At 37.7% G+C, this 26,689-nt stretch overlaps 1 protein-coding gene across 1 annotated transcript in view; it reads left to right on the forward strand.

Annotated features, from left to right (window-relative positions):
* PSMB7 (proteasome 20S subunit beta 7) overlaps window positions 1-26,689 on the forward strand; it is a 91,305-nt gene that overhangs the window by 54,096 nt on the left and 10,520 nt on the right. The gene's annotated exons all lie outside the window — the stretch shown is intronic.

A 26,689-nucleotide genomic window follows, 5' to 3' on the forward strand; every position in this document is an offset into this window, starting at 1 on the left:
TATCTTCTGCGAATCTTTCAGAAATGTAGTAGGATAAAAATGAAGAGGTAAAGGTTGTCAGAGAAATGTTTGACTGGGAAAAAAAAAAGATAGGCCATTCTCATAGTGAGATCAAGGGATTACTGGTGAATAACCTGGGTGCTACATTGATTTCCATGTCATGTCAAGAGATTGTAAGGACACCAACCTCCCTCTTTACCATGCTGAATTTACAGGAGGACATAAATGAGAGTTGAAGAGGAATGCATGGGTTGTCATCTGCATTATTAAAAGGAATAATATACCCCTACCCTTGAAATTATAGATCCATTGATGTTTAGTAAAAAGAGTACCAGCCTTGAAATAAAAAGATGATTAAGAGAAATTACTATTTAATTTTGGTGAAGTTATTAACCTTTTTAGCTTTGCTTTCCTCATATGTAAAATGGGGATGATAATAATACCTGTTACCCACATCATAAGACTGGTGTAAGGACAAAATGAGATTACATATAGAAAGTATTTTGCATTTGTACCTGCAGACTGTTAGGTATATACATGCAGGCTGACATTCTATAATTGTGTATACTTAGTGTGCAGTTTCTACTGTGAGATATCATAAAAGACCTGAATTGTAATCCTAGAATGTGCCACAAATCCACAGGGTGACCTTGAGCATATTACTTTTGTGCCCTGCCCTTCTGTAAAAAATGAAGGTATATTAGATAGACTCTCGGGTCTCTTGGCACTGACATTTTTTTGTGCTTATTCTTTGTGTTTGCTCATTTACCAACTTCCTTTATAGGATTGATTATTTAAATGTGCAGTTTTGAGTGTTTTTTATTCAGTTAAGTAAGCCTTTTTACAACTTACTGTAAATTGACAGACTAGCAAAAAATCAATTGTTATGGTGTGTGTATTGTGCCTTTTCTAATTAAAGCCGTTTAAAGTAAACAGTAAGCAATTAATGTTGTCAACAAAGTAGTGCTTAGAAAAAAAACTTGGAGAGATTTTTCTGGATTAGTGTGTATGAAATACAGTTCCTGGCGAAGAAAAAGACCAAGTAAGCTTTCAAAACTATTTTACTGTAGATGTTCTCTAATGACATTTAATAAGTTAATGTTTAGAATGCATAGAAAAAGTCTAGGATTTTTAAAATTATATACAAAGACATTTATTTACCTTGTTTTAAAGAGAATCGAGTCAGGGCCGTATCTCTGCTCTGAGCACACATTGTTGTAAAGATGGCATGTGGAAGACTTGCAGGACAATTGCATGATCAAAAAATGATGGTGAAAATAGTATTTTACATTTATATAGAAGTTTCTGGTTACAAAAATAGTGTCTTCCTGATCCTTTCTCTTCTTCCCACAATTAGATTATAGGCTCCTTTTTAGATGTGGTAGTAGATCTGGAGTCAAATCCAGATTTGAATTTTATTTCTTCAGTGTGTACAAAATTGGGCCTCTTTAAATCTCACTTTCCTCATCTCTAAAATAAAGAGGATGGACTGGATGGTTTTTTTCTTCAAGGATCATAGTAGAGCAAGAGTGAGCCTTAGAGATCCTATCTATTATATCTCCATTTGTGGGCGCGAACCCCACCCACCCATCCTCCAATTCAGTTTGTAGAGGAAGAAAGGGAGGCTGAAAGACTTGTTGAAAAGCAAATAGATAGTAAGGGTCAGAATCAAGATTCAAAACCAGATTTTTACTAAGGTCTCTTTCAGCCCTTAGATTCTGGGGTGGAACAAAAGAAAAGAAAAATTTTGAAGGGGTGGGGGGAAAAGAGCCTGAGAGGAAAATCATGCTTTCCCTCTCTTCCAGCAGCTGTCACTCCCAGTCCTGATCCCATTGTTCTTTGACATGTTAAGCTTTGACCTGTTCCATTTCCAACCTGTGCTGGTTTGTTCCTCCTTAGGCAGGCAGCCTGGTGGCCTCCTGTTCTTGGAGACCCCTCCATATTGGTGCTGGACTTAGTTTGGACCCTTGATTGGCTTTAACCCATTGAAAACCAGAACTTCTGAGCTCCAAGCCTTTTGAAAATGGGATTATAGGCATGTGCTACTGTGCTCTACTTAAAATAAATTTTTACTGATCTCTTCTGTTTTTGCATCACTTAAATTTCCTCCTAGCTCCTTCTCCCTCTCAGAGAACTGTTGAATGTAACAATTTTTTTAAAAGGGAAAAAAATTAAGTAAAATTCATATGCATTAGAAAAATCTCACAGAATATGTAATTTTTCATACCTGTATGACCCTTCACTTCTGCCAGGAAGGGGAGGGTTGTCTTCTCATATCTCTTCCTTGGGGTAGTACTTCTCCTTTGTAATAGTAGAGTGTTAATTTTCAGTAGTTTGAGGTGATTCTTGCCTTTTACATTGTTAGAGTTACTGTTTTTAGTGTGTATTCCTACATATAATATTTTTTAGTTAGAGTTACTGTTTTTAGTGTATATTTCTACATATAATATTCCTACATATATAATATTTTTATTGTATGTTGTTTTCCTGGCTCTGCTTATTTTACTCTTTATCAACTCATGTCAATTTTTTCATGATTCTTAGTATTCATCATCTCCTTTGTTTCCAGTTCTTTGCTATCATAGATTTCTGCAAATCAATATCTGGCATATATAGAGCCATCTTTATCTCATTTCATCCTCACAGAGACCCTAGGGGGAAGGTGCTATTATTATCACCCCTATTTTCCAGATGAGGAAATTCAGGCAGGCAAAATTTAAGTGACTTTCCATGGTCCCACAGCTAGTAAGTGTCTGAAGCTAGATTTGAACTCATGGTCTTCCTGACTTCAAGTCCAGCATTCTATGGAAGTATGACTACAGTAGAAATCAAGAAATTGAGTTCTTGTTCCAGTTTATGTTAGTAACTAGTTATGAAACATAGGACTCCAAATTCAGATATTTGACCTTCTTTGTCTGTTGACCCATATTCGACTTTCTGGGGTCAGAGATCTCTTGCAACTTATTTGCTCCTTAGCAGAGTCTGTTGAGAAACTCTACCCATGTGCAATATAAATTTTCTCTCTACATATAAGGAAAGTGAAACTTATTTTGTGGCTTGCTTATTATATTCATATTTTGTCCAATAATATTGGAACTGATTTGGCATTCAGGTCTCCTGACTGTGCCTAGCACTCTTTCCACTATACCATCCAGTTTCTCTTAGAGCATCTCATTGGAACCTCTCATGCTCATTTCACATGGTCTTCTTTGTATGATATTATTTATATTCATGTTTATCAAAGTGTCTTTTAAGGGCAATGACTGAGTATCGTTTAAGTTTGTATAACCTCTGATGACTAGTGCCAGGCTATGCATGTTGCTTAACAAATGCTTTCTAAATGAGTGAATCGAAACATGAAAATCTTAATACGTTGTGAAATGTGTTTGTTGTCTATAACAATAACAGCTCCTGTTTACCTAGTGTTTTTGTTTTTTTCTTTTTACAAAGTACATGTTACTGAGACTGCCCTAAGTGAAGTATTAGATTTTTGGTAGTCATTATGGGTTTCATGGAGCCATTCACATAAAGTTTTGCTCTTGTAGCCCCATTCATTAGCCGATTCAGACAGTAGTGATAAGGATAATGGTATTTGTAAACCACTTTCTAGTATAGACCATGCATCCAACTGTTGAATATAGAAATATAAAACAAGATAACGCATTGGTCAAATGAGGAAGTTAGAACAGTAGCCTAAGGTCCCTTCTGGCCCTTATATGTCTTGATACCTTTTCAAAAGAGATATGGTAAAGATAAGGAACTGAAAATTGTCTAATATAGTAACAGCATGACTGTAATAAACCTGGAGGTTGGGTTTCTGTGTTATATCAGTTCTGAAACTGGGATCTAAGTTTCCCTAGATGCTAGAGAACTACTTATTCTATAAAGTCTCTTCCAGCTCCAGCATTCCAGTGCCAACTTTCTGTGTTCTGAGGTCCCCTGGTAATTCTAGCATTCTTTGTTCCAAGGTTCTTCATGGCTTTAATGTGCCATATTGTAATGCTCTACATTCTGAGGTCACTTGTAGCCCCGTCACACTAAAACTCCTGTTTGGAAATGTAGATCCATAAAATAGCTTAATTGAAATATCGATGGTGGTCATATTAAGAATACTAATCAGAGTAACTTAAAATGTAGCTAGTTTTGCTGCAACTAAATTTCTTTCTAAGATAAGGACGTTTTCATTTGGTTTCATGAGAAACAAACTCTTGAAGATTGTAATTCATTCAAATGGGTAGAAGATTAATATTTAGTCTGTCAAGATCAATACTGTTCCCCCTTGCACTAATTGTCAGAAAATCTTGCTTAGGCTACTGAAGGGGAGTGGTGTGCTGCAAGACCACCACATCACAGAGAGAGGATTCAAAGGCAAAACTGTCCTGCACCCTCTGGTATCGACTTGCAAATTAGCATCTGGAATCTAATTAAACAAGCTTAATGAAAGTAGCAGCTGAATGATGCCGGAAAAGACAATCAGCTTTTTTTTCCTCTCTGATATATATTCTGTACTATTGAAGTTGATCACCAAACACATCGTGTGAGCACAGTTAAGAAAAAATTAGCATTTATTTGAAGAAGAGGAACTGTTTCTCATTCTGTTATGCTTTTGGCATGCGCCAGCGTCCCACGAGAGCCATGCCACAGCAGAGAGTGCACAATATTTATAAATCCATGACAGGCAATAATAGCAACTTGAAAAATTCTTTTGCTAGAATTTCAAGTTGAGAGCTGCCAAAAGCAGAGAGAATCAAATCTGCACCGGCAGCTGCTGTGCCCTACAGTTAGAATTCTAGACTTTGAAGATGCTTGACTTAAAGAAATGAAGACTGCAGGCTTAGCCAATTTTTGCAGGTTTCTAGAGCCCTGGCTCTCTGCCTTTTGAAGATGAGTTGCTGAAGCTTCTACCACTGCCTGAGGCATGCTAACACCAGCAGGATGTTCTACTCTTCTCTTCCCCCTCCCCCTTCCCCCCTCCAGCCTTAGTGTGTCTTCAGTTTTAAGTGTAGCACATGCTTTGTCAATGCCAGCCATGATGGTCCTTTCCCCGGTTGCATTGCTGGAAAGACGAGCTCTTAGCCTGCACCTTTCAGAGAGAAACCACAAAAGATAGATGGTGACGTGTGCAAGTGCTGCTTCAGCTGTCTGATTTATGGAGTCATATTTCATTATGTGGAAAGGCCTGGCCTCTAGAGAAAGAAGACCTTATAGATTGCTAAAGATGTTAGTAGTTTCAGCCCTAAAGCCCTGTAGTTGCCTCAAAAAAGATAGTGCCAAACATCTAGCTGTGGTAGAATGAAATTAATTTGTCATGTGGTCATTTGTAGAATAGAAACAGGTGAAGAGTGCAGATGGGAAAGGACAATTTAGAATTTTGAGTCATAAGAATACGGTAAATTATTAAATTTTCATTTAATTTTTCTAAAGAAAGTAGCACCTTGAAATGGAACACACAATGTAGACATTATAGACTATTATTTAATAGGCAGTATCTAGAGAGGACTCTGCTATCTTCATGGGTGGGGGGAGGTGTGTGTGGATAATGTACACATACATACATACATACATAAATATAGAATCTAGGAGTTAGAATAGACCTCAGGTTTTCACCTGTGCTAATGAATTCCTTGTCACTGGATATCTCTTACAGGTTGAGGCTGCTGTAGGTAGGATTCATGCCCCAGTTAAGGGTTGGACCTGTTTAGTAGCTTCAGTCATGTATGACTCTCAGTGACCTCATTTGGAATTATCTTGGCAAAAATACCAGAGTGGTTTACCTTTTCCTTACAGTTGAAACAACTGAGTCAAACAGGGTTAAATGACTTGCCCAAGCTAGTGTCTGAGGCCAGATTGGAAATCAGGTCGTCCTAACTCCACTGTACTTTGATAAACATGAATATAAATAACTTTTACTGCCCCTTTTTAGCTTTGGGATTCTGTGGAAAATTGTTTGTAGGACCATCTCCCCCAAAAGATTCTGAGCTAGTATCCCTCTATAATACACAGACTGCTGTTGAATCCCTCACTCATCAAGGAAGGCATTAGGTTTTTGTAACTGTCTGGAAGATATGTCAGTGCCATCACAGAGCATTCACCAGAGTACTTGTTTACACAGGGCATTATATTGAGCAAAATATTATACACAGGCAGCATTTTCTATCTTTATAATCTGGTCTAGGGGAAGTTGTTTTATATAACTTAAGTTACATGGAAGCAAATAAGCAGGTAGTGAAAATACTTGTGTACAAGTCAAGAGTAAGTGCATTTTTATTGAGAGGGTGAAGTGTGAAAAAAGCATGGCTCCATTTGTATTTCTTCAAAAATAGGTTGGGAAGTATTTCCTCTTCAGCAGTGGTAGAGACTGGCCAAGCTACTCCCCATTTCTGGGCAATTGCCAGGATACTAAACTTTAAAAAGTGTTGTATTTCATAAATGGGAGCTGGGCTATGCAGATGTTTAGGTGTGGGGAATATAAAATTGAAAGAAAGGAGTTAGTAATGAGGAATTATAAGGAAAGGCAAATCTCCTTAAGACAGCACGTGTTGAGTGACCCTTTATTTCTGTGATATGGGCACTCTTTCCACTGATAGACATAATAATAATGATTATCAGACATTTAAGTTTACAAAACTCTTTGCATGGATTATCACAATTGATCCTTACAACAGACCTTTGAGGTCATTACTGCAGGTATCATTCCTGTTTTACAGATGAGAAATCTAAGGTTCAGAGAGTGAAAAAACATTGCCAGCAAAACTCTGTTCTATCACTGTGCAACCTTGGGCAAGTTAACTTCTCTGGGCCAGAATTTTCTCTCTCATTGTAAAATTGGCTTAAATGACACATAGAGTTCTTTTCAGTGCTGAATCTATAATTGCATGACTTACCCATTCTCATATAGCTAGTAATTGTTGAAAGCAGAAGTCTTACTTAGGCCTTCCTGAATCTAAGTACAGCCCTTTGCTCTATTCCAGTCTGCCAGTGACATCTCCCTCCCACCTTCTTTTCCTGTGTGGCTTTTTTTCCATGTTTTATCATAAATTCTCTTTAGAGAATCCTATCTAGTATGCTGGAGGCCTTTCCTCTTATCCTTTTTCACTCAGTCATAATATCAACTCACTTATATAGCATTTTTAAGCTTTAGAAAGTAGTCCTTTCACAACAACCCTGTGAAATGGCTAGTGAAAATATTATTTGGAAGGATTGTCTTCTCCTTCCCTTCTCTGTAGTCCACTGTCATCCTGTCCCATCCTGTCCTCCCTCCCACCTCCACCTGTCTTGGATATCAGAAAACTGAGGCTTAGAGAGGTGCCAGTCATTTAGTCAGGGTGACACATTAAATATTGGTCTGAGGACTTGAACCCAGAGCATCTGAGTCTTTACAACATGCCACTTTCCTGACTGATAAATACTCTAATTTTGGTAGAGAGGGAGAATTTTGTTTGAGTTCTAGATATTTTGTAGTTGCTTTTAACTACTTCCCCCCACCAGCTTGTTCTCTGAATTTGTATCCTCTTTAGCATTTATAAAACATTTTATTTTACATAGGAATGTTTTTCCTTCATATTGCTAATATAGATATTATGAATGCATGATTCCTCAAAATTAATCAAGAAATTAAATTCCTGAAAAAATCTTTGAGTATCGAAGACATTTGTCTATTTGGCATAAAGAACTAGAGTTATATCTTTAAAAGCCTGAACAAAAATAAGGAGAAAAACCAAACATGTTATTTGAATGATGAGAAGAGTAGTGTTTGTGGGGTTTTTCCCTTCCAACTGCCAAAACTTTTTAATCTTTGTCAACAATTGTTCTGTTCTCTGTCGTATTTCGGCTGTCTCTGTGTGCCTGGGAGCTCCGGAGCAATGACAGGCTGCATATGAATTCTGTATTCATTAGTGATCTTGATCCAAATGTCTCTGTCCCTGCCATGGGGGCTCAGGTGTGGAAGCTGCTGGCTAATCCCACCAGCTGACATTCAGCGGTTTAATGACTCCATAGGAAGGTGACCACTTGCTGGGAGGTTTGCTGGCTGAACTCAGACAGCAGACAATGAAGATCAAGGAAGACTATCAGTGTTAAGCCGAAGCGCCTTCCCGAGGAACTTGAACCCACGTTGGCTTCAAACACAGAGCTTAAGCAAATGTAAAATTAAAAAGAAAAAGCTGACCTTCAGTACCTGAAGTAAACAACTGTTTTCATATTCTGCATTTCTGTCGTCTGTCTGTTGATGTTTTGTTGTTCAGTAACACTTTAATAGGTGCCAGCTTAATGAGGTGATCTTTAGACTGTTTTCCAAGTTTTTATATTTTAAGGTTATGTTTGTGCAATTTCATCTGTTTAGGTATTGCATATGTCTACAGAGAGCCAAGAATCTTTCTGTAGATGAATGCAGGGGACTAATGTAGGCATATTCATTTATTTTCTTGCCCATCTTTTTTATCTGTATTTGACTATTTTTAGAATGAATTCTTTTATTAGCTAATTTTGACAGGTGTCACTAGTAATTTTGACAGCTCTTTACTGTGATCTGGCTTCTAATGATATGGATTCTTACATAGGTTCAGTTTTTCTGTACTGGAAGAAGGCAGCACTAGAGCTCTTTAGGGGAAACTGATATTGGCAGTTCTTGATGTTCTACAGAATCTCCAAGTCAGAGGGAACTTCAGAGGTCATCTATCCCTGCTACCTTTGCCTAATGTTAAAACCTGTTGATAGAGTGGATTTGGACAATTTTTTTGACAGTCTTTTTTTCAGAAGATTCTTTTTTTGAGATTGTTTTGGTTTCTTGTTTTTGGTTATGGTTATATCATGTTGGAAATGTGTCTTGACCTAAAACTTGAAGCATTGCTCTGGGCAATAATGTATTTTAGAAGTAGTGTGGTATAGAGGGAAAAGCTCTGATCTTGGTATTGGGATCAAGATCAAAATCAAGATCAAGATTTACATCCCACCAGTAACATTTACTTAGCTCAATGATTTTGTCATTTAACTTTTCACTCTCAGTTTCTTCATCTGTAAAATGGGAATGATCCATGTATTACCTCACAAGGTTGTGAGACTCCAATGAAAAGCAATGCAAGGTACCTTTTAAACTTTAAAACTATAAATGTTAGTAGTTTGTCGTTATTATATTAAAAACTTTCTCTTGACTGCAGATCATAGACTTTGTGTGAATCAAAATGTTTCCATTTTACAGTATTAAAAGATAGGGTTTTTTTCTGTGAATATAGTTTCTTAACCTGTAAAATTAGGGATAAAGTTCTTTTCAGCTTAATATTTAGTGTTCTGAGACCCAGCCAACTCTTTAATTTGTCTGTCCTAAAGCCTCTATGATTTCTAACCTTCTCTTTTCAATAATTTCTTCCAGTTTGAAAACTCAGATTATTTAATTTTGCTTAATAAGAAAAAAAACTCAGCCTTTTGAATTGTCACAAATTTCAGATATAATCCCTAGAGCCCAGGACAGAAATATTCTTAGCAAGCATTGATTTCCCAATGAATTGTCTGGTTAATTTTAGATTTATATAGTTCAGTAGGAGATTTGGAGAATTATCCATTAGATTACACTGATGATGAGGCTGTTAATAGTTAATAGTCTTTTTCATTCTAATCTTTTGTGTCAAAGCTCTTCATGGTTTAAAAGTCAAATTAGCCCTTTTTTTTAGGTTGAGCCTTCTGGTGTTATAAGTTTGAGGAGGCAGAAAAAGGGAAGGGCTTATTGAGTTTAGTACTTTCTTTTTAGGTCTCCTACCTACACTTTTATATTCCATAGTTTCCCCAGCATAAATATCCACATCACTTGTTTTCATGTTTATTTGAAGATAAGAAAAGTAAGTAGTTTCTCAGGCCTTTCTGGAAGGAAGGCTTCTGAGATCAAGTCCCTTTGTTGGGATAATCTCTGTTGAAAATTAAAATTTGAAGTTTCCTAAGGAATGGATGTTGAGAAATGCTTTATTTTTGTGTTTTCAGTGTAAGGAAGTGGAATAGGTCACATTGAAAATTACTTTTTAATAAAATTACCAGGGGGTGGGATGGGTTGATGGTAGACTCTTTATGGTATGGCAGAGCCTTGGGAATTCTAGAAATTAAAAATAGAATCATAGAATGTCACAACTAAAAGGAATCTCAGATGAAAACAGAGTTGGAAGGGATCTTAAATAAGAATGTTAAAAGTTTGAAAAGTACATAGAATTTTAGAATGTAGAACATAGGATGTTTTTGCAGGAAGGAATCACAGAGGAGGTTATCTAATCCATCTATGGAGCTGTCCTGTGTTAACCTTTGAAGTTCTTATGTCTTTTTCTAAAGATATTATAAAGTATGCCCACAAATATTTAGTTAACTTGTATAGGTATTGCCTTTGGGAGCCTTTTTGTTGCTTTTCCTCTTAAGAAAATTCCCATCAAAGAGGAAAAAAAAAAGAAAAGAAAAAAAAAATGAGGAGGAGAACTATTTTAGTAAAAAAGATAAACTGCTGATTAATTCAGTATAGAGCTCAATTACAAATTGAAAATATATGCAAGTGTTATACATTACTTGTGGACCTTTCACCTTTGCAAAGTATGGGAGTGGCTTCTCATATTCTTTTAAGCCATGCTCATTTATAATTTTTCAAAATTCTCATTTTTTGTGTGTGCAATGATTCTTTCTGCTTATATTATAGTAACCGGCATATTGTTCTTTTGGCTCTGTTTAACTTCATTCTGCATCAGTTCATTTAGGTTTGATTGTGCTTCTCTGTATTTGTCACTTTGTCATTTCTTACAGCATAGTCATATCTTGTTATATTTATGTATACAGTTTTTTTAGCCATTCCCTAATCAATGGGAATCTGCTTTGTTTCCATATCTATGTTATAACAAAAAGTGCTGTTACAAATAGCTTACTGTATATGGGGGTTTCATATCATTGGCCTCCTGTGGCATAAGCCTAACCTAGAAACTCTGAATCAAAAATTCTGGCCATTTTAGTAACTTTATTTGCATAATTCCAAATTTACTTTCCAGAATGGTTGTTCTGATTCACAGCTCACAATCCCACCAAAATTAACCCTTCCCATCTTTTGTTATCTTTGCTAATTTGCCAGGGTTTGGGGTGAAACCTTTGGATTGTTTGGATTTGAGCTCACTTTTTCTTTTTTAAACCCTTAAATTAACTTCTGTGTATTGGCTCCTTGGTGGAAGAGTGGTAAGGGTGGGCAGTGGGGGTCAAGTGACCTGCCCAGAGTCACACAGCTGGGTGAGTTCACTTTTAATAATGTGAAACATTTTTTCCTGTGGATGTTAATAGTTTGCAAGTCCTTACTCTGAGAACTATTTGTTCATATCATTTGACTACTTATCTATTGGGCATTAATTTTTTTTGGTTTTATGCATATCCATTAATTGTTTATATATCTTGGATGCCAAATCCTTATCAGAAATTTGATACCAAGATTTTCCCCCCATTAATCTACTTCTCTTATCTTAAATTTTATTTGTCACGTGTTGAAAGGAAAAGGGTAGTTCTTTCTTAGCTAACCATCCTTTGTCTTACTCTTAACTAGTTAAATTACTACTGCTGAATTGGTCTAAAAAGTGCATAATTAAGACATATACATTTCTTATATATCATAGACATATACGTCATATATGTAAAAGTCCCCTCTCCTTATTGAGACTTTTTTTTCCTATTGTCTACTCACTATCTGGAATACAATGCTTTGGAAAAAAGATGAGTTAGTACAGAGACTGAAAACTCCAAGGTCAAGAACTTTAAGAGAAATAGGGTAATAGGATTTACAAGCTGTTTTATTAGGCAGAAAGTTTGTTCTGTCTTGGAAATCTGTTTTACAAAATTTTCATCATAGCTTTCTTATTAATAAGTGATAGCTGTCACTGCTATAGAGGAAGTTAGAAGAAGAACCTTGAATTTAACCTCCAGAATTGTTACTAAATTGTAAATTCAAGACATTATCCGACTTGGAGGCCGTGGTATAGAACAATGTATTTTTACTTTTCTATGTATAAGTGCTTAGAAAAGGATCAGAAATGATATATAAGAAGGAACATTACTAGATGGTAGCTTAGAATCATATAAGTTTTGTCTTGGCAGGTAATTTGGCATAAATTGTTAATGTAAATCCAGGTTAGTGGGGAAGACATTATTTTAGTAAAAAAGATAAACTGCTGATTAATTCAGTATAGAACTCAATTACAAATTGAAAGTGTCTCTGCGGGACTCCAGGACCCTAAAGACAGCAGATGTTGAATTGATACTCCAGCACATTTCACAGTGGTATGAAATATTAACATGGTTTATTACACTTGTGTGGGATACAATATTAGAAAAGGGTAAGATGATAGTAAGCTTGGGCCTTGTGAGTAGTACAAACTGCAAAAACACTAGAATCTAATATGCAGTGAAATATAATTAAAAATACAAGCAAAAGAGTGTGTGCGTGTGTGTGTTTGTTTACATAATTGTGTAGAAAATAATTGTAAAATAGCATCCAAGCTTAACTAATTGTGTGGGCTCTATGTGCTTATATTGTGCAAATAAATTAGTAAATAATGAATATTGAACCTTCAAACAGGCTATTAAAGAGTTAAGCTTAACATACTAGCTGGTATAAGTAAGGAGGGCCTTTGCCCGCTCGAACAATATTCCACTTAGTTAATCATCCCTTTGCGTATTGGTCCAATAGTTTTAATTTGTGTTTGTATTCCTCCTTATTTCCTGGCCTAAAACATTATATAGACCATATTCTTGCCAAATGGTGTTCCATAGAACACTATCGTAATTCCTGTGCAGAAAGAAATTATCTTCAACCAATGTGTTTCTAGTAACAGCATGGTTGGAGTCAAAGGATATGAGTTTAAATTCTAGCTTTGACATCATGGGACCTCAGGCAAGTTACTTAACTTCTTTGGGCCTATGTTTCCTTAACTCTAAAATGAGGAATTTGATCTAAGGAATTCCTAAGGCTCCTTTCAGGTCTAAATTGTACTTCATTCACTCCATGTGTCTATGATTTCGTCAGTATGGATAATCCCTCCATATAGTCAGTCAATCTTCAGACATTTTAGTATCTCACATTGTGTTTGAGGTGCTAGAGAGATGTGGGGTAAAAGAGCAAATTGAAATAGTTCCTGCTGTCAAGGAATTTATATTCTAATAGGAGAGGGGAGGCATAATATATACCTAAGGGCTCATAGAGTATAGGCCAGTTATAGAGGCTGTGCTAAATACTGGAGATGCAAAGAAAGGCAGAAACATGGTTCCCATTCTCCCAAAGACACATATGCAAATAGAAGTGTAAGTTTTAAAGATCTGAAGAAGACAGTATTTGAATTCAGTAATGAAGGAGGCCAGTAAGCCAGTGGTCAAGGTGAGCAGAGAGAGCATTACAATCATGAGGAGCAGCCAGTATAAATGCACAGATTTGGGAGACTCATGCTTGAGTAAACAGAGAGGGGTAAAGTGCAAGAAGATTAGAATTGTAGGAAGAGTCTTGATTATGAAGAGCTTTCATTACCAAACAGGATTTTATGTTTGATTTTCAAGTAAAGAGGTTCATGATGATGGTGTCTGTTTTCCTATAAGGTATAAAACCAACTCAGCCAAGACGGTGGTGCTAGGTTCTGATGTGGGAGGCTCAAGGAGAGAAGAGTCTGAACAGCTGCTTTTGGGTAGAGGGATAGGAAATAATTTACAGAGGACTTAAAGAATTACCTTAGTAATTATAATAATATTATATGATAATATAATAAATAAGCTCCGGGTTGAGATTAGCTAACATAAATTTATAGTGGATTAAAGTAGCATTATTATGTTTTCTAGAAGCATAATCCTGGGTTGGTTTTACCGGGTAAGAGACAGATGATTTCCACATGACAAAATAGAATTTGAAGGGAGAGAAGTGAAATTTGAGCTAGAGTAAGTATTCTACTTAGTAGAGTAATGAGGGATGGAGATCAAAGAAAAGTTTTAGGAAAGGGAAGGATAGATAAGTCAGTAATCGGAGGTTGTAATTAGACAATAGAATTTTAGGATTTTGATCACTGAAGTGGAACATTTGTGAGTGATAGCTAGCCCAAGAATGTGCCTCTCACTGCATGAAAATGGAGGAATTAAGAGGTTAGGTATAAGGGAAGGAGTTAGTAACAAGAGTAATAAGGCTGTAAGAAAACTCTTACAAAGGGTAAATCAGAAAGGGAAACCCTGGCATGGTGCTACTGTGGTTAGCCCAGAGTGTTGGTTAGCTAACTCTCAGAGCAACCCTAACTGACTAAGGGAGCTGATGTCTTCTCCCTGTCCAGCTAGCCCTCTAGCAGAGAGCTAGACTGAATAGCTTGTTGTTTCTAACAGAAAAGGGGGCCCTCCTAGGAGATGATGGTTGATTCTAGTTCAAGAGGGATTTGACTAGTGGACCTCAGGAGAGAAATCCCTTTTGTTAACAGAGAGGGTATGGCTGCACGCTCTCTATCCCACTAGAGCAGGTTGAAGGTAATGGGGAAGCAGAGGTCTGTCCAGGATAAAGACATAGAAGGAACTGAAGATTGACTTGTGTTCAGGTCTTTGCTTGATGCCTGAACTTTCCTTCTTGTCTCCCCCTGTGCAGCCCCAGCAGGGGAGAAGGCAATGACGGGTACCTCAAGATTTGGTGTAACTTGAGGTTACATAGAACCTTCTCCCCTAAGAAACCCTTTCTCCCTTCTGGCCCCCTTCACTCTTACAAAGATTATCTGACTATGTTTATTTAACTAAAGTTGGTTTAATAACAAATCCTAAAGGGAAGGGATCAGGATAGAGGGAAGTAGAGATTGCCCTAAACCTAAAGCACAGAGTGGTTTCAATTCTCATTCAGATTTGAGCTGAGCTCAGTGCTCACAGGCTCATGGAGGTTTTCCTTTTTCCTATTCTATGCTAGCTTTCTTAAGTTCAAAGTCTTTAGCAGAAGACAGCAAGAGGAAAGGAGATTCTGATCTTCAGGGCTGGTTTAACCTGTCTCTCTGGGCTGGTACCACTAAAGACAGGTGTTACAGTTCAAGCAGCCCCCCCTTAAATCCTTTTGTTCGATGGCATGAGCCACAGAAATCCAGGCAGAGAAAACAGTTGGGAAAATCCCAGGAATATAGGTTGTTTCTATCCTGAGAGGCAGAGAGAGCTCCCTTCAGTCCTGAGGTTCAGGAAAGTCCTTTCAGAAAGCAAATGTCACTCTCAAGTCTCTCTCCTCCCCCTTCCACCTGCCTTCATTATCAATCAGTTCTCTCTCCAACATTCCAAACCCTTTCTGTGCAATTTTCCCACAGACTGTAAACCAGGTACTTAACTATTTGAGAGTGTTACCTGCCAGGCAGGTAAATTACTGCCATAGGTTTGGATCTGATGATGTATTTGAATGGAGTGAAGTTTAAAGCAACAGAGGTTGCTGAGCAACTTTTTTATTCCTTAGAAGACACTGGGAATTTCTTTTAATAGCCAATTCTTTGATGATAAGTCAGGAAGACCCTGAGTTCAAATGTGTAACTTGCTAACTGTGTAACCTCAGGCAAATCACATAACCTCTGTTGACTGGGCTTCCTTTATTGTAAAAAAGAGTATCCTAATAGCACCTACTGTCCAGGGTTATTGTGACCATTAAAAAGGTACAATTTGTATTTAGCATAATACCTGGCACATAGTAGGTATTATGTAAGTGCTTATTCCCTACCTCCCACATTTATGCCTAAAGAGGCTATCCTCTAGATATCCTGGCACCCTACTGGCCAAATGTTCAAGAATCCTTGGTCTGTGCAACAAATAAGCTGTGTAGACTAGTAGTGGGAGATATTTAGCACCCTAAACTGGGGGAGATCCCCATGTGTTTTATAATTAGATAATCTGGTGTTCAGATATGTAGATTTAGAATTGGAAGGGTCCTCAGAGTCCTTCTAGTCTAGCCATCTCATTTTATATATAAGGGAACAGGTCTAGTGAGGTTAACTTGCTCTGCTTCACTAGTAAGTGATAGAAGCAGAATTTGAACTTGACTCCTAACTCAAAAAGCCAGTGCTTTTTCCACTGTATGCTGCCTTCTCTTATGTCTTGGCACTAGTTTATCTTTCCCATCTTACTCTTATACTACTCCCTCCATATACGCTGCTCTCTTGCTAACTTAGAGGAAAATACCTTTGCTTGTCTTGGTTTTTATGACTTATGCCGTCCTCCTTGTCCTCATTTCCATATCCAGTCTTTATCACCCAGGTCATATATTTTCTCTTTCTTAAAAACTTGTCTTATTTCTCTCACTGGAAATTCTTTTTACCTTCTTCAACCATGGCTCTCTCTGCCACCATAGAGAATATTTTTATCCTATGTGTTTCTCATGTTGAATTTTGCATTTAGGTTATTTGTATTTGTATCATATCCTCTATTAGGTTACAGGCTCCATGAGGCCAATGACTACGTCTTATTTATATTATAGAAATTCTACTGAAGAATCTCAAACATTTCACCAAATTGGGCAAGGTAAATGAATGATAAAAAGTTAGGAGTGTCACTGTAAAATAATAGCATGTTCTGTGAATGAGATGTGGCACAGTACTAACTCTCAGGAATTTAAAATATGTATCAGTTACCCAGACAGCAATGATAAGGAGCCTGGAGGGTATGAATAGGGAATAATACATTATAACTGAGAGACTAAAATAAAAGATAATTATTAAAGGGGGAAAAAAAGGAATATGGTTAGGCTACTTGACCAGAGCAGGGGATAACTGTTGAATGATCCGTGTAATGTCAAGAGAAGGCTAGAAGAGTGTCAGCAGTGAATCCACCAGAGGCCTTGGTCAAGAGTCTCAGGAGTAGAAGGCATGGGGTGGATTCTGATCTCTATTATTGAAGGGAATACTCGCTTTGGTGAGATTACATGTACATATAAGTTTTTGAGTATAGTAACTAATGACACATCTTTAGAGTCCTTTGAGATTTGTAAATCTCAATTTATAAATCAAACCTATGTAGTTTGTGAGACCTGGTAGAAAAAGCCAATCTATGATTTCATATTTTGGCACTGATAGTTACTACCTGTGTGATCTTAGGCACTTCCTTAGGTTTCTGTAAGTTGGAAGGGACTAGGTATTGTGGAGTATACCTATAGGAACTGGAAACTGGGTGAATCATTGGAGTTCAGGAATTCTGAGCCGTGGTAGAGATAATGCTGATTGGGTGTCTGCATTAAATTAGGAATCAATATGGTGAGCTCCCATGAGCCTGAGGGCTACCGCACCACTTAAGGAGGGGGTCACACTAGCCCAGGTTATAAAAACAGTAGATTTAAGTTTTCATGCTGACCAATTCTAGAATCAGGCCAAGGAGGGGAGGGAACAAACACTTATTATGCACCTGTTTTGCTAGGCACTGTGCTAAGTGCATTAAAAAGTCTTATTTGATCCTCACAACAGCCCTGGGAGGTAGATTATTATTATCCTCATTATTCCAGATGAAGAAGCTGAGGCAAGACAAATCAAGTGACTTACCTATAATCACACTATTGTCTGAGGCCAGATGAGAACTCAAGTCATTGTGACTCCAAGCCCAGTGCTCTATCAGATGTGTCACCTAGCAAAAAAAAAAAAAAAACAAAAAAAAAACTTGAAGGAGTTAGACTAGATCAGGGGTCGGCAACGTATGACTCTTGAGCCATATCTGGCTCTTTTGAGGGCCAGATTTGGCTTTTTCTGCAGGAGCCATAAAGTCAATTTTTTTCAGGCGCTATTACGGGATCGCACACTGAGCACTGTGCGACTCTCACAAAATTACATTTTAAAAAATGTGGCGTTTACAGCTCTCACGGCCAAAAAGGTTACAGACCCCTGGACTAGATCATGGTATTATTGATTTAGAGCTGGAATAGATCTTAGAGGTCATTTTTAGTTCAATCCTTTCATTTTTTTCCTATTTCCCATTTAAAAATATATTTTGTAATAGTCTCCAGCATAACCTTCTCCCTCCCATCCTAGAGAGTTATCCCTTTTATGAAAGAATTTTTTAAAAAGAGATTTAAAAAACCAGTTTAGCAGCATTAACTAGCACCTCTTGGTCCAGGACTTGGTGCTCTTTCTGCTATACCAGGGGTCAGCAACGTATGGCTCTCGAGCCATATCTGGCTCCACCTCCCATATCTGGCTCCACCTCCCGATGGGCCAGTCCGGGCCAGAGTCCCAGGATGTGCCCCAGGGGGCCCTTCAGCCCCTGCCCCATATTCCAGCACCTTCTGCCTCCATCCTCCTCCTTCCGCAGGCATTTATGGCTCTCACAGCCAAAAAGGTTGCTAACTGTTGTGCCTATACCATGCTAAGAAATATCAGAACTGAGATTTGGCCCATGTCTCCTAACTGGCAGTCTTAAAATCTTTCTATTATATCACTCAGCCTCTACAGTAATATCTTTATTCCTATTTATTGGGTGTAGGTGCTTTTTGAAATTACAAATGTACTTTACAGTCTTTGTACAAAAGCCTTTGAGAGGCTTATCTGTTTATTCAGTTTGTCACAAAAATAATATATCATGGATTTAAAGCTAGGAAGGGCTCCCCAGGCCAATGTCCTCATTTTACAGATGAAGAAACCAAGGCCCAGAGAAGGTGAAATGAACCAGGGTTATAGATACCAAAATCTAAACTTGTCCTCTCATTCTGAATCTAATGTTCTTTTCAGTGTACTATGAACTTTTTTGTTATTGTGTTTCCTGGCCAGTGAAATTAATAATATAAAACTTAACCGTAAGTTGTTTGTGTGTGTGTGTGTGTGTGTGTGTGTGTGTGTGTGTGTGTGTGTGTGTCTAAATGTTATGGCTAAAAGCATACACAAAGGCTTAACTGAAGGGCTTTGTGGCATAGCATTGTGGTATAGAGGTGAATATTACCTCTAATATAATGACAGTAGATGTTTGCTTTTAATGGTGAAATGAAAAAATAAGGCACAGAATATAGGCCACATACATTCTTCTCCTAAATCTGGTGTGTATATAACCTGAGTGGACCCTGTAATTAGCATTGTTTTTCAGTGTGTACCAATTTTTTTTTATTTCAAATAATTTTAATTTTACAGTATAAGCTATATATAATCAAACTTAAAGTATGAGATTTTATTGCTTGGCCTATATGGTAGTTTACATCTAGAGACTCTTGATTAGAGGTTTTTAACCTGAAATGTATGAACTTGAATGGGAAAGAAATTTAGTATTTCCTTTATTTAAAAACATTCTGAGAATGAGTCCACAGACTTCACTAGACTGTCAGAAACCCCTACAGAAAAGGGTTAAAATTCTATGCTCTAGAATAACTCCTTTTTTGATTTTTAGCCCTAGGATCTGGGACTTAGAGAAAAGGTGAAGTAACTTGTCCAAGGTCATATAGGTATTAACATCTATATGTTGTGCTATACTATCCTGGGCAAGTCACTTAATCCCAATTTCCTATCCCTTACCACTCTTCTGCTTTGGAACTGACACTTAGTATAGATTCCAAAACAGAAAGTGTGGGTTTAAAAAAAAAAAAAAGACATAGGCAGAAGGAGTGGGTAGGTAAGTCACTGGAGAGAGAGCCAGACCCGGAGACCCAGGTCCTGAGTTTATGCTTTGGACACTTCCTGGCTGTGTGACTTAGTATATAATTCTAAGGCAGAAGATAAATGTGTTTATTTTTTAAATTTTTAAAGTCTTGAGCAGAATTTGAACTCAATCCAACTCCAGTTCCAGTGCCCATTCCTTCTTGCCTACCTCTTAGTAGTAGTACCAAACAATTTGTAACCCCCCCCCCCAATAGATCCTTAATATTTGTGAATCTAGGATATTAGAGGATTCAGATATCATGTCAATATTTTCTAATACTGAAATGGATCAATGATCTCATCAATGTGTTATTTCCATTGATGCAAGTAACAACCACCTATGCTTATTCTATGTGAGTTGTCCTTGTATTCTTATCAGTTCACCACAGGGGCGTCATCCAATGTGCTGGGTTCTTCTTTGGTTAGCTTTTTTCTGTTGAATCGGTATCATTAGAATATATGAACCATTTATTGGTTATTCCATGGCTAGTCAATTTCATTATCTGGTCATTTTTTCGTTGATGTCATTCTTTAAACTCTGCCATTGCCTACCAACTATCTCCTCCCCAACTCCCACCCCAATGTCCTTTGGGTGATCCTCAGTTCAGTTCTTCAGACTCTGCCTTAAAAGAGTTCTGAGGCATCTAGAGGTCAACCCCCTATCCCCCACTCCCTCCAAAAAAATCCAGGACAAAAAGGTAGAAGTGCAGTTTCCAATGTGCTTTGGGACATTTGCTAGGAATTCAGTGAGTTAAATGGCTTTCCCAGCATAGGCAGCCGTGCAAAGAAAGGCTTGAAGGTAAGAGAATTGAGATCCTGCTCAGGAGGCAGAGAGCAGTTGTTTAATTGCAGTTAAGGGTAGTGGAGATGAGTGTAGCTCAGGTTATGGGGAAGAGGGGGAGGCGGCTTTCAGCCTCATCCAGCAGAATTTGAACTTTACTTCAAAGTAGTGGTTATATTAGGGAGCTGCTTTATATTTTTGAATAGATAAATGACATGCCTAGATCTGTATAAATAAGAAACACCAATTTTGTTATTCCACTGACAAAGTCCTTTTCTCACAACCATGCTGAGAGAGTATGTCATGCAGTGGAAAGAGCACTGTCTAGGAGTCAGAGGAGACATCTCTGCTCTGCTACTTAGCTGTTTGTCCTTGTGTTTGCTCATAATTTCTTCCCCTAACTGGGCCTAAGTCTCTTCATTTGTAAAATAATGTGTTTGGACTAGATCTCTAAAGTGCCTTCCAACTCTTAAGTCTGATTTTTCTGTAATAGAATTATTATTGCTGTTAAGGTTGAACAGGACTTGACAGAAGAGGAAACAGACCTACATAGAGAAAGTGACCCGGTTATAACTGGGATTCATGTCCAGGTCTTCTGGCTTCTTTCCAAGGCCAGTGTTCTTTCCAATACACCTAGCTGCCTTTCAGAGTATTCCAGTTTTAGATAACAGGATTGCTTTCATTATTTCTTCTTACTCTGAGAACTCATATTTCTGGTCTCTCCCTTCCCATGTTGTGAACTAAAAAACGAATTCATTTCACTCTTCTCTGATGTTGGCCATTTCAGCCTTTAAGGGCTAATTTATTGGCAGAGTTCTTTGTCCCTGCCCAGGTATGTTTTATGGAGAGAAGGAATTTTTATTAGGATCGGAGGTGCTTTGCTTTTCATTCTGAGCATTGCTTTCTCCGTCTTACTTTAAAACCCAGTCTTTCTTTTGTTCCTCTCCTATGATTACATTTCATCTAGCATAGCCTTTTAAATCTATACTTTTACACATTTTATAGGCAAAAGGCTACGTGCTTCCTTTTCCTTTTCTCCCCTCCCCCTGCTTTGTGCTTTCATTGTCCACCTGAAGCTCACTTGTGCTTCCTTCTCCCCAATCATCTAGATACTAGTCTCCAAGAATAGGATAAAACATGGGGGCTGATTTGAACCAAGATTGTCTTTATTCCTAGTGTTTCAAGGACTCAAGAACAGACCTTAATTCTTTTGGAGTATTTGGCATACAAGGTAGTGTTTGACGTGAAATACTGAGCAAAAAGATGATAAAAGCTAGAATTCGGGAGCTGGGGCTCTTTTTTTTTTTTTTTTTTTTTTCCTTACCCTTGGATCGAAGTCTCTGGTCTTTGTGTTGACAGCCATGAAATATGGCTAGCAAAAACATTTTTTTAGTCTGGTTTTCAGACCATTACTATGTCGTCAACTTAATACCTGTTACTAGTGTGAATTACCACCTCTGACTGCTTTCCTAAAGACATATGCTTTCTCTTTATTGTGAATATCGCAATATATGGTTTCTTTTTTGTTTGGGCTTGGCTGCATCTCCATCTAGAAGTTTTCATTCTTTTCCATTTTTATATCCAGAGTAGATATAATATCTGCACAGGGTAACATTTTAAGAGGGATCTTGAAAGCTAGACTACTCCATAGGAGGAAAACCTGGGTGTGAAAAGTTATCCCATGATAATTTCTACAACAGAGGATATTTAGCCTGGAGAAGATCAGACTTTGGGGTTTGATGGGGTGGTGATTAGGGGGAGAGGTGCACAAGATAATTAAATTCCAATTTCTCTATCATGTGGGGAGAGGGACTAGATTTGCTATTTGTAATTTCAGATATTAGAACTACAAATATTGTATGGGAATTACAGAGAGGTATATTTCACGTCAGTGTAAAGGATGACTGTTACCTGTCAGAAAAAGTTATCTTCTTAGGTGGTAAATTTCTAATGACAGGAAATGTTCAATTAAAGACTAGCCACTTTCACATGTTGGATATTGAATGAAATCACTTCTGAGAACTCTTTAAATTGTTTAAGATACTATTTTTATGTCTCTGGAGTATTAGTAATAGGTTGCCTTCTACTGGATAGATTATGAAATCTAAGCCTTTCCCCTTAGTGTATGCTGAGGTAGGAGCTCTTGAGACCCTCTGGGTTGGAGTCAGTTGTTCACGTAAACAGGCATACCCTATAAGCCAGCCGTCCCTACAAATCAGTACTGTCCATCAACTCGAATTCCCATAATTGACAGGACTTCTCTCCTGTCTGGTTACCTCATATAATCTAGTCAAAAAAGTCCATTGGCAGGAAAGGGAAGAGCTAGTGCAACATATAACTATGACACTCATTCTCCCAGTTCCCCACTTGATAGATGTAATAATCAATGCCAGATGCAATTCAATTATATACTTAACAATTCCTAGGTGTTTGCATAGGCATACTAGATTCCCCAAACAACTCACAGAAAACAAAATCCAAATTCTTATGATCAGTCCTGGTTTTCCAAAAATTAGATCAACCTTTTTATTTCCTAAAATACTTGAATATGGGATGTATCCCATATTCAGCTATATTGTAGAATGCAGAATGCACATGCTTTGGGTGGTTTATTTTAAGCACTTTTGTGCACTTAAATTTTATTCAGCAACTCATTAGCAATTTCTTTTTGTCACATTAACAGTATATAATCAGAACTTCAAATCAGGAAGAGGCCTGTCTACCTCTTCTCTTTCTAATATTTTAATTATTTAGTAGTTTTTCTAATCTTGTTTAGAAATCACTCTATGCTAGTTTCCTCTTTTAAGACTGTCATAAGCCCTCCCTTCACTCTGAGGTGCTAAAAGACCTCTATGGTAAGGCTTCCAGGCCCAGCCAGCCCACTTTAACTAACTCTCTGACCATGTGTAAGTTTCCTTAACCTTGCTGAGACCCAGAGGATCACATCTTTCAAGGTTCCTTGATGAACTCAATGTGGGTATTCTATCCACCTGTGTAGATTGCAACCTTTCCACCCCAGTATATAATTTGCATGAGCTGCTGTAACTGAAAAAAATTGTTACTTTTTAGTGATGAGCTTTCTACCCTTAGCTGGATATAAATAATAATAATATTTATATAGCACCTACTATGTCAGGCACTGTGCTAAAGGCTTTACATCCTTGCAAAGACCCTAGGAAGTAGGTGATATTATTTCTATGTTATAGTTGAGGAAACTGAGGCAAGCAGAGGTTAAATGACTTATCCAGGTTCACACAACTATTAAGTGTCTGAGTCTGGATCTGAGTGAACCTCAGGTCTTCTGAACTCTTTACTGTGGAACTTCACTACCTAGCAGAGTTAGTGCTAGAAGGGACCTTCAAGATCACTTTATCCAATCCACCCTCCTTCCTCCCCATTTTATAGCAGGAAAGTGGGGGGAGGGGTGGTTGAGGCCTCTTAAAGCCCTGGCTTAACCTCAAGCTTACGGTAGTTCAGTGACCATACTAATGTTCAAAAGTAAGTCTTCTGATTCTACATCCAGGGTTTTTTCCACAAAGTGTGTGATAGTTTGTAACTGGGCGTGTACTCAGTTTTTCCAGTTTGCTAGGACCCATTGCAGTTTATTTTCTGTTGGTATAACTTTGTAGAAAGTAGGATCCAGAACTTGGATTCTGAAGCCATCTCTGCATGCTTCCTTCCCTCAAGGTCACATAACCAAACTGTGACATTGAGGATTTGCAAAATGAAGATAATGGTTTCTGCCCTGCCCCTGTGGTTGTCAGATAAAGTAGCAATCATAAAAATAGCCCACTGGTAAGTAATGCTTTAAGATTACAAAGTGCTTTATGTATCTTATCTGATTTTGTTAATGTCCTATGAGATAAGAAGGTGTGTTGTCCTCATTTTACACATGTAGGAACTGCCATTGAGAGTGGGTGAGGATTTTCAAAGGTTACACAGTGAGTATTAGAAGAGGGATTTGAACTTGGTCTCTCAATAGCATGCCTAGTGCTCTTTCCACTATACCAGGCTGCTGTATAATTGTGGTATCAGAGCCAGAAGAGACCTTAAAGGTCATCTAGTTTAGCCCTGCCTTCCCTAATTCGGTTTTTACAGATAAGGAAACCAAGGTACAAAGCGGTTAAGTGATTTCCCTAAGGTCAAGCTACTTCTCCAGGTTCCTAGAAGAGTTATAGGGAGCACCAGTCTTTCCATCTGTTGGTGTTCTGCTACTCTTTAGAATTGTAGAATCTGAGTATTAGGGATCTGTAGGACTTGGTAACAAAGAATATTGATATACAACATATGGAATGTCTGGGCTAGAAGAAACTTTAGACTGTGTGATGTTAAAACTGCATAGGACCTCAGGATGCAGAATTCAGAGTTGGAATAATCCTAGAACATAGAGTATTAGACCCAGTGTTAGAACCAGAAACCTTAAAAGGAATCTAATTCAGTACTCTTGGCCCTTTTGTAGATGAGGAAATAGGGTTCAGAAGAATTTGTGATTCCCCCATCCCACCCCCTCCACACAGAAATTTGTAGCAGAATAAGGATTAGATCCAGTTTTTTGACTCTAGGCCATTTCTTTACCATAAACCATGCTTTCTCCTCCTTCATACCTTTGCCAACCAGTTCTTGATGATTCAGAGGACACATATCATGTAAATAGATATTATGGAGAGAGAGAGATGTAAATAATCAATTCCATTTTTCTTTAACCTCATTTATTTTGAAATTTGTTCTCTTTCTCATGTGACTTTAGATAAATTTCATTTTCATGTTTCCAAGGCTGTCCCTGAGTAGTCTGTCAAGTTCTCCATCAAGTATGTGTCTAATTTTTCTCAAGACCTAAGTAATATACTGGCAAGTATATATAATAGACCACTTAGACATAGAAGAACATTAATTTGGTATTGAAGTAGCCAGTGCATCCAGTAGTACAGGCTCTTAAATTTTACTTCGCTGCCATTCCAAATCTGAAAATCACTTACGTGGGAAGAGAAATTCGATTGAAGCTATATACAAGAAAAATGTGGAAAAGTTCCTTAGCTCTACTATTTTGGACCTGCACCATAGCAGATGTGGAGAGGTAATCTATCAGTTTGTGAGTGTCTACAAAATGCAACTCTCTAGATAACAGGTTTAAAGTAAAGATTTAATACAGTCTCCATCTACTATGATGTTGCCGTGACAGTTTAAAACTCATTCTCTAAATCTCAGCAGACTTTATAGCTAGCAGTGGGCCAATATAAAGTTTAATAGCATTGCAACACATAAATCATCTTTTAAAGATGCTACTAGTAGCTCCAATATTAAATGCAGACAATCGTCTGTGTTATAAATAATTTATCAAACACCATTTCAGATTAGCCTTCCATGCTGAGTTATTTATTTTAGCCTTTACTGTACTATTCCTAAGGCACTTTTTGAAAGATCCATTACTGGTCAGTTTAATGAACTTGGGGGTCTGTTTTGTCCCCTCAAGCACTCTGGTACAGCTGTGGTGACCATTACATGGCTGATCTGGACCTCTCGGTGCCTTTTACAAGTGCCGCCCATTTGTCATGTAGTGGTAAATGGAGTTGCACATTGGAGTCCAGGGACACATTGTGTGATGTAGTGATGGAGACAAACAGATAGCTCTATAAAGTGCTGCCTGTCACAGCTGACTTGTATTATAGTACATCACTCTTATTGTAATCTCATTTAAGAAGCAGTATAGACCTGGGGGACTGATATTCCCAGTTAGCTTGGTCTTTGTAGCCATAAAGCAGGAAGTATTCCTTTTATATTCTCTGAACTTTTGAGGGGAGGGTGTGCTTTTGGCTAGGATTAATTATTATAGCAACTCCTTCATAACACTATAACGAAGATTTGTCAGCATATTTGTTATAACCTCCTTTTTTTGGCCTGTTGCAATTTTGCATCTCTTCATGCCTTGTGTCGACTTTTCTTGGAAATTATTAAAGTTTTCCAGGGAATGCTTAGCTTGTTTTACTAAAGGAAACTAGTGGCTTTGGCAAAAATGATTTTTGAGGTAGCATTAACCCAATACCTATTTGAAGTATCATTTCTTAATGCAGGGGGATATAGTGGATGGGACGCTAGATTGGGGGCAGGAGGGGAAGCCAGAGGACCTGAGTTCTAGTCTGCCACTTACTAATTGTATGATAAAGGACAAATCATTTTACGTGGCTAGACCTCTTGTGTAAAATGAGGTGATCAAAGCAGATGATCTCTCGTGCCCATTCAATTCAAACCATTCTGTGTTCTAGGATATCAATCCATAGCATCTCTTTTATATCACAACATACTAATTTGTAATGTCTCTTCCAGGTTACAGATCCTT

This window comes from Gracilinanus agilis, chromosome 2 (assembly GCF_016433145.1).
Source record: "Gracilinanus agilis isolate LMUSP501 chromosome 2, AgileGrace, whole genome shotgun sequence".
Taxonomy (NCBI): domain Eukaryota; kingdom Metazoa; phylum Chordata; class Mammalia; order Didelphimorphia; family Didelphidae; genus Gracilinanus; species Gracilinanus agilis.